Below are 9,820 nucleotides of genomic sequence, written 5' to 3'. Positions count from 1 at the left end.
GCCAATAGAATTCAAGTCAGAGTCTATTTTCAGGCTTATTCTGTGGTGATGGTAGCAACAGGCAGTCTCCATCTCCGTTGTGTCCATGCAATACTGAGAGTAGGACGATTTCAAGTAGTGGTGGTAGGATCTGCTTATTACAGATGCTGGAACACAGAGGGGAGTGTTACATACAGCACTGATGTTACCTGTCTGTCATGGGTTTGGAGGGAAAGTTCCATCCTATGGGGAGTGGAAGGCGGGACATCAGGAGGAGGAGCTGTACTGTATATATATGTGGAGCCTGTGTGGAGAAGTTTAGAAGCTGAAGGAAGAGCTGAGAGAAGAAGCTTGAGTGGGAGTCTGTGTGTCAGACAGGGTACTACTGTGTGTCAGTCAGTACCAACCTGATAGGTTCAGGTGTCTGTAGGGTTAGCCAGAACTGATAGGTTCAGGGTCTGTGCTTTAGTTAAATGCGTTCTGTGTGAACCAAACTAGTGTATGTATGATTGAGACTAAGCCACGTTACTGTATCTTATTCATTTGATCATTTTATTTTCCCTGTGTGTTATGTAAATAAACCTTGTTCTTTTATTTGTTAAAAATCCATCCCTGGTCTGTGTGACTTCTTATAGGGAATGGTTGGTGGCAGCTTAGTGAAACTGTGGCATCCTCCAGTAGGTCTGGGTTTGTCACAGGGAGCTCTCTTAAAAGACTTTTCATGAGCCACATTGGGACCCCAATGGTCTTAAAAGAAATGGATGAATGGAGCATTAAATGACTGAATAAAATCCTGAATATGACAAAAGTCTTTCCATTTTAGCACATGCTGTACCACCATAACCAGGTGGAGGTCTCCAGAAAGATTACAACTAGTGAAGAACCATAACAGACTTAGCCTGTTTGTTCTAGCATTTCAAATCAGATATAGGCTGTTTCAGAACATGGATCACTGACCTTAGAGAAGGTCCAGTGACAATATTTGGAAACCATCATTTAACATTCCTGCCTAACTAATATTCCTACCTATGTTACCTGATGGAGTTATGAAAGCTTCTCTGGCAGCTTGAACACCTGATATGGGCAGTAAGCAATGTGAGATGAAGGGGAGAGTTACCTTGATGGAAACAGGAATGATTAAATGGCCATACATATACAAGCTTCTAGTATCATCTCCCACTCCTATGTAAATGACAAGGAGCATGGTCCAACCAAAGACTGGGTCATCTGCCACCTGATCTCTCTGAGTAGCACATTGTCTCCTCTCTGGGGCAGAAATCAGTTTGAAGCTGAGTTTCTTTTTAGTGGGGGGAACAGCACTTGCCCTGTCAGGCATGTATAAGACACAAGGGTCCTGTACAGGGTGTGTATGTGTATGATTTCCATTCAAATCAATGGGAGTTTTATGCATGAAACAAGGGCCCCCAGGATATAAGGAAGATTTGCTAACCTTGCTTCATACTGTTCACACAGATAAGGAGGCCTCTCACTTCAGTTCCAATCAGAAGCCTGTATTAAACAGTACACTCCCAAAGGCCATAATTACTTCCAGAAGCAGAAATTTGAATGACCCAGATAATTAGTTCAGTACAGCAGGTCTAGAAATTATTTACATAAAAGCCAATTTACTTTAAGAAAGGAGAAAAATACTCTAGCCACCCAAAGCAAATGACCCAGTTAGTTCAGTCATGCAGTGCAACAAACTCAAAAGAGAGTGAGTGTGAAAGTAGAAACTTGTAAAAATGTGTGTCATAGGTGTTCCATCTTGTTTCACAATACATTGGCTGAAGACACATTAAGAATTTCTAGTACCTACATAGAAGTCAACATCTTCCACAGGGTCATATCACCTATTTTACCACAGTAGGATCTTTTATAAAAGGGTATGTGGAATGGGGAGGGAAGTCAGAAACCATCTACCTTCTACAGAGAATCAGAGTGAGACCAGGACTGAATTCAGAACAAGATGCATTGATACATATATATATATATTAGTAGCCAGACTGTGTTAGGAATCTTGTGTTATAAATATTGTTTCTGACAGCCAAAGAACACCTTACTATGGAGACATATGGGTTCATCATCCCTTGAAAACAAATTTCATCAGCCTGATGTCCTCCAGGTGTGTTGGACCACAATTCCTATAATCTGCAGCCAAGTAGATATTACTTTCCTGTGGTATGATTCTTTGAACTCACACAGCTTAGGGCTGCAGTTTGATTACAGGAATACTTTGAGTGGGAGCAACCTCATAGATGCTACCTATGAACCCTTCTGAAATGACATTAAGGTAGAAAAGTCAATTTAAAAGGCTTGGTCATTTGTCTCCAACTATGGCAGAAGGACTGCAGGAAACAGACTGTGGCTGTGTGTAAAGGAATGAAGAACATACCATTGGATGATTATATTTGTTTTCTCAGTAGTGCTCTTCAAATTTTGGGTTTGTTTCCATTTTTATTTACCGTGCTTGAATCTAATTGGGGATGTGTTTTATTTTAGTTGGCTGGCTAGCTCACTGAGTTGGAGCACTTGACTGGGAGTTTGATTCCTCTCTGTGCCTCCCAAGAAATGGGCAGCCTGTGTGCTCTTGGGCAAGTGCTAAGTATTATCCCCAGAACAAGGGACTGGTAAACCACTTCTGATGCCTAGAAAACCTCTGGAAAAGTCACCATAAGTTGTAATCAACTTGATGGCACACAATATGTTGCATTTTAAGGCTTCAAAGCAGAATAGAAATATCCTGTTAAAATAGATAAACCTCTGAAGCAGCCTAAAGGACAATACTATGCTGTTATACCGTACCTTAGCTTTTCCATCCCTTATCTACAGATGCTAGCCACAATCTTTTTGTGCTACACAACTGTGTAAGAACAATCACTCAAGCAATGGGAGACATTCTGTTGTTTGCCTGTCACACAGCCATGATCTTCTGGTTGTGCAGTTGATAGCATGACCAGATGTATAACTGACAGCCAGCAAACTGAAAATATCTTGCATGATTGCCTTTACAGGTGCACTATTTTGCAATAGGATTTTGGTCACGTATGTCTTTTGTTTCTCACAACACAGATATTTAAGTCATGAGACATCACTACTCATAGGACAGGAATGACCTCTGTAAGATGCATGTGACTCTCCCATGTCAACAATCATACAGGGAGAGCTGCTAATGTGCTCTTTTCCTCCCACAAAGAGAGGGATCCAGTTAACTCCTCTGTCTCCACAAGACACTATCGCCCTGCTCCTGGCGTTCTTCTGTGGCATATGTAGCTCTGTTTCTGAATAGGTTAGCCTTCTGTAAAATCACCTATGTTTGGGGGCTTTTTGCTTGAGTAGGATGACAGCCAAGTTGTGAACTCACAGCTGGCAGTGGGTTTTGTTTTGTTTGTCTTGCATCTTATACATGCAGAACAAGTATGAATGAAACTCCTCATTTTCTTTGAAGGAATGGATTGGTACAGCTCCACTGTCTGTCTTTTCTTTATGAGGGTTACCTGAGCAAAAATACCATCTTGTTTACATGTTTCCTTACATAACAAGAACTGGTAACATGTCTGACATTTGCTAGCAGGAACATTCAGTTGTGGCTCTGGAGTGTAGCATTTTCACAGCAGGGAGTGGAGGAAAAGAAAGCCAGAGAAGGGGGAAAAACAGCACATGCTCTGCATTATGTGACTGCGGGAGTGACCACACCCATCCACTGAGCTTCGACTCTGCTGGAAGTCCAGAGCCCTCCCCCTCTTTGTGGTCTAACCTAGCTGCATTTCAGAGTGACAACTACACCGTCATGCTGTGTATGGCAGCCATGTACTGGTCACACCAATGGCTTGTTGAACTGGTGTTTACAATGACCTTGACTTCTTATTTTTGTTTCCAGTCTCAGGATAAAAACCATAAGCAGAAAAAACAGCAAGAAGCAGCAGGCAGATCCTGCCCCCATTTTAACAGCAGAGGAAGACCCATCTTGGAGTGCTGGTGGTGTCTGATACATGTGCAATACTCAAACCACTGGGCTGAAACACATACCCGAGTAACTCCCCAAAAGGAAGCTCTATCCCTTTCCAGAGAGAGTTTAGATTAGAGCTTGGAAAAGTTGCTCCTTTGGATTACAACATCCAGAAACCCCATGACATACAGTTTGGGAATTATTGTTGATGAAAGCAATGTTTCCAACTCTAATTTACTCTCACAGTGTGTATTAAATTTGAATGTGTGTGTGTAATCTTAAAATTATTTTATGTTATTTTTTTAAAAGACAGACATTGTTTCCAAGTTTTCTTAAAGACTAGGAATTATTATGTTATGAATATGCAGGTTTTGACCAGGAAGAAAACCCTGTGTCCCAAAACAAAAATAAAAAAAATCCTCTACAATTTATTCCTGGACATTAGTAGAGAAAGAAGTTATTCTGGTTTTCTTCCCAGGGTCAAAATGAATCAATATCCAGACAGCAATAACTATTTATGTGGGGACATTTCTACCAACATACATCAAAATATGATTTTCTGTTAAATATTTTAAGCCTTAAATTCAGCAATATCATTTAGATAAAGAATCGAAAATAGCATAAAGCTCATTAAACAATTAACAAATAAATACACACAATAATTGTGCAATTCTATGTAGTATAGAGATTTCATTGGATTATCAGTGATATAAATGCCCAAACACAGAGGTATTTCTTCAGTCAGTTGATAGCCCATGGCTAGGATCTAGGTCCTATTGGAAATATGTATATATAAATGCACAAAGCCATGATAGCTTCTGTGAGATCTGGCAACTCTATGACAGACTTATTTATATATATATATTATTAAATAAGTGTCATAGATAAGAGTTGCCAGATCTTACAGAAGTTACGTATCATGACTTTGTGCATTTTTCATAATCTTCATTTGCTGTGTCAAGTTTTAGGGCCAATGGCAGTTATAGTCCAAGAACATCTGTAGGGCCACGTTGATCCTCCTCTGTTCCAGATGAAGCAACCATCGTGGAGGCCTGTGGAATTCCTGCTTTTGAAGACATAACTGCTATAGTAAAGTCATATGGCTCCAACAAGAAGGTAGGGATTATTATGGTAAACCCTAATATCAGAGAGATACTGAATATTTCACTGAAGAAAATTCTGGTTGACTGCTAGGATATCGACCATTATAAAATTTATTCATAAAGTAAGCAATACAATTGGAGAAAAAATTTGTGAAGAAAATGCAGACGATGTGTTTTCAAAAGCTTTCATGGCCAGGATCCAATGATTGTTATGGGTTTTTCAGGCTATTTGGCTGTCTCCAGAACACGGCCAAACAGCCCAAAAAACCCACAACAACCAACAAAATGCAGACAGATTGCAAGGAAGGAGGAAAGCTGAAAATGCAAAAATTAAAATTTGTGGGTCAAAGCGAAGTCTGTTATACAACTGTGTGGTCATGTATTATTCTGTGTCATTTTGCAGAAATAGAAGTGGAATTTGAATATTGTGAACATGGAGGCAGAGCTAGAAAGGCTAGAAATAACTGTCACGGACTAAAGGAGAAACAGTCCTGGGTAAGCACTTCCTTCTAAATATGTCTATGCATACATGCGTAAATGGTTAGGCAAGCAGTCTGCAAAGTGAGATAGATAAATTCAGCAACAGATTACTTCATTTTAGATTTCAGTGGTCCATGAATTGTTGGAAAAATAGTCTTCTATTCTTCTCCTTAAACACTGGGTGTCTGTGGAAAGAATGCTTTGTTTCTGCCGCTAAACTTAGGGACCACTCCCCACATCTCAGAATCTTTGAGACTGCCCCTTCTTTCCTGTTTAATTCCTTCATTCGTTGGCTTTCCTCTCTTCTCTATTTCCAGCTCTCCGAAGATGGTGATGTGGAGATACAGCTCCACATTATAAAAAGAACAAAGCCGTGAACTGTGAGTAATTTTTTTGGTTCCTTCTAACCAAGAAGCATCTATACTGTTCTTTGTTCCTTTTCCAGTGGAAAGTGTGAGATGGCAGTTCTCTTCATGCTTTTCTTTATACAAAAGAGGAAATAACCAAATTCCAAACCCCTCCAACATTCATCTATTTCCACTTCTATACTGCCCCATTAGTAACATCACTCTTTGGGCAGTTCACAGCATACAAGAAAACCATACGATAAAAAGACTGTGTAATAAACAGAAAAAATACAATTAAATACAATGAACTCTGTTACTAACCAAAACTACTTTTAAATAAAAGTAAACAAATTAAAACCCATTTGAATATCTCAGAACAATATTTATTGCAGTAGAATGCAGCTTTATATAATTGGCTTCCTAAAACAGAGAGAGACTGCCTGGTGAACCTCTGTAGGAAGCTTATTCCCAAAGGAACGGGCCATGAGCGAGAAAGCTCATTTCCTAATGTTGACTTTTTTTTTTACATTCTCGAGTGTTGCAGTTCTTAACATAAAGGACTGTGAGGAGTATGTGGGAGAGGTAGCTATTTTGTGGGAGAGTTGTTCCAGCAAATATTGAGGTCCTAAACTGTTAAGGGCTTTATAGATTGTGACCAGCACCTTCAATTGAGCATAGAAATCAACAGGGAGCCAGTGGAGGTATGGCAAGACTGGGGATATGTGTTCATATCTGCTGGCATCTGTAATCAGTCTGGCCCCACATTTTGGACCTGCTGAAGTTTCTATACTGATTTCAAGGGCAACCCTACTTAGAGAATGCTACAGTAATCTATTTTAGAGGCGATCAATGCATGAACCACTGCTGGTAGGCATTTGTTCTATGGCTAGGACTATAGCTGGACAATCAACCAAAGCCAATAAAAGGCATTCTTAGCCACGACAGATATCTGAATCCCCAAAGGGAGAACTGAATCTAAGAATACCCCAATTCTGCAAACCTGATCCTTCAGGGGGAGTGTAACCCCATAAAGGCCAGGTAAATATCCCTCTAATCAGTCCAACAATCCTTCCAACAGTAGGATATCTATCTTATCTGGATTCAGGTTCAGTTGATTGGCCCTTGTCCAGTTCATTATTGACACCAGACACACTCAAGCACTTGCACAGCATCACTTGCAGATGAAGAAAAGTAGAGCTGTATGTCATACATATATCGATGACAATAAACTCCAGATCTCTGTATGACTTCTCTCAGTGGCTTCATATACAACCCCTGAAGGACCCCGTAACAAAGGTCTCATGGGATGGAAACTGCCTCCCAAGTCCCAAACTTTTTAGCCATCCCAGAAGGTTACTGTGGTTGATGGCATTAAACTGTTGCAGAAAGACACAGGAGGACCAGCAGGGATGTTCCCCAAACTTGCTCTGAAAACAAAATATCATGGGCACGATCTCAATCTCCTCTCCAGACCAGTTACTACATACAGTATTGTACTCATTTTGGGTTGGTAAGAGGAATTCATTTGCAAGGTAGGACTAAGATGATGATGATGATGATGAAAATGATGTCAATAATGAAGAAAAGAGAGGTGTTGCAGAATATATCATGGAAAGTCAAGAAGAAGCAAATCATTAGATTGAAGAAACAAGAGAAGCATATCAAAAAAGTTAATTGTGTTATGAGAGCAATGGTAGAATAAAGTGCTCCATGGCCTATGCCTTAAAATCATCCAGGGAAGAACCGACAGTGCAAAGACATGGCAATGAATGAGAAAATGAACACTGACGAAAGAAATGGAAGGACTTCTCCTTTCAGCAAAAGAGCAAGCACTCTGTACAAATGCAATTAAAAGCCAGATTGAGAAATCATATGATGACAGTAAATGACAATTGTGTAAAGAAGCAGAAGATACAGTGAACCACTTTATCTCTGGCTGCAAGACGACTGCGCAGACAGATTATTTGGAGAGGCATAATAAAGTTCCAGCAGCAATGCACCAAAATATCTGTAAGAAATGTGATATATCAGTGGGGGAAAATAGATGGGGCCACAAAACTGAAGACGTTGTTGACAATGAAGGTCAAAATATTACGGAACTTCCATATTCAAAATGCTAAATATCTGACTCACAAGACAGTTGATTTGATAAATATTGGAAGGAAACAGGTCTAGATAGTAGATGTTGACAGAGTAGCAGTAGTACAGGTACACACCAGGGTGCAATAACCAAAAAGATCTTCCCTGAGATGATGAATACGCCAAGCACCAGAGTACTGTTGATAGCAGATATTGTATTATTTACAGAATATACAGGTATATTTACAGCTAGGTCTTTGTTCTCAGTCCCAAAGTAATGCACAATAGTTTCCACAGAGTTTAGTGCATATATCAGAGTTAATGACTGGTAAATAAGTTCAGTAGTCATATACCATACGTTCCATCCAGGTAGCCAGAGTTCCTCTTCAATTCCAAACTCGTAGACACGGCTTCCTCCAGGATTCTCCAGCACAGGAACAAAACAACTTTTCTCCACCAGCATCACCAACAACAACCCACAGATTGTGTATGCTTGGTCTGCTAGTTTTATCCCATAGATGACCAATCCTAGGGTTACATTCACAGCTGTTCCAATCACCTCAGCTGTATACTTTCAAGCTTTGCTTCTCTTTACAGTACTGATCCTGACAATTACTTATTGTCATGTACAAAATTTGATTTAACAATTCTATGAGGTTTAGCACAAACCTGTCAATCTCCTCCAATTGTTAAATCATTAAATTTTGTTTATACATTATTTAAATTGTATTTTCATCATTACATATTTTACAGTACTTTTACATTTTTACATTCACTTCATTTCATGCCCAACATTGTACATGCTTTTTCATGTTTTGTGGGTCCTAATACTTTTGTTAAGCTATCAGCAACATTCTTCTCAGTCTCACAATATATCAGTTTTATTAGACCATTTTCTATACTTTCTTTCACATTCTGGTAATGTATGTCTGTGTGTTTCGACCTGCTTTTTACATTTGGAAAATTTGCCATTTGTATCACAGCTTGGTTATCTTCATTTACAGATATTGAATCTTCTATATTTATTCCTAGATCCTTTGCTAACTGTATGTAAAATATAAGATCTGTACAAAGTTCTGATAGAGCTACATATTCAAATTCAGCTGATGAAAGTGATATAAATTTCTGTCTAGCTGTTTTCCAGTTAACTATGCTATCAGCTAAATGTACAGTCATCCCTGACGTGGATCTTCTTGTTACAATGTCATTTCCATAGTTTGCATCTGCATAAGCTGTTATAATCAATTTTCCCTTGGGTTCTATATGTAATACATTGTTTTGGATTTCTTTTAAATATCTTAATACCCTTTTAGCTGCTTGCCAGTGTTTCTCATTTGGCTTGCTCACATTCCTTGACAGTAAGTTCACTGCAATTGATATATCAGGTCTCAACCATCTATTCAGATATAATAGACTACCAATCACTGATCTATACATATCACTATCACATTCAGGTCCTGTCACATTTTCTTTTTCAAATTCTACATTCATAGGAGTTATAGCACCCTTGCAATTTTCCATATTATATTGCTTCAGGAACTTTAGTATTTTATTTCTCTGTGCTAATTTAAATCCTTTATCATACTTCTTTATTTCAACTCCTAAATAGTTTCTAATTTCACCCAAGTCCCTCAATTTGTAGTTTCTCTTCAGCATTTTAATTGTTATTGACAGATTTTTCATCTTTTGTAAATATGTCTATATCATCTACAAACACCAAAATGATAGTTTTCTCATCCCTTTTTGTAAATAAACATGGATCTGCCTTGCCTTGTGAAAATCCATCATCTATGAGTGTTCTAGTTAAATGCTTATTCCACTCATGCCCACTTTGCTTTAATCCATACAGGCTTTTCTTTAGTAACCAACATTTACCTTTTTTCTCT

At 38.8% G+C, this 9,820-nt stretch overlaps 1 long non-coding RNA gene across 1 annotated transcript; it reads left to right on the top strand.

Annotated features, from left to right (window-relative positions):
- The first annotated feature begins 681 nt into the window (after positions 1–681).
- On the top strand, positions 682–9,182 carry LOC144583514 (uncharacterized). Its single transcript, XR_013537320.1, has 2 exons — positions 682–5,523; positions 5,826–9,182. It is a non-coding gene; the product is annotated as an uncharacterized LOC144583514 (long non-coding RNA).
- The last annotated feature ends 638 nt before the right edge of the window (positions 9,183–9,820 follow it).

The sequence above is a fragment of the Pogona vitticeps genome, chromosome 6 (assembly GCF_051106095.1).
Source record: "Pogona vitticeps strain Pit_001003342236 chromosome 6, PviZW2.1, whole genome shotgun sequence".
NCBI lineage: Eukaryota > Metazoa > Chordata > Lepidosauria > Squamata > Agamidae > Pogona > Pogona vitticeps.
The sequence above is the reverse complement of the archived record's forward strand: the minus strand, read 5'-3'. Positions and strand labels throughout refer to the sequence as shown.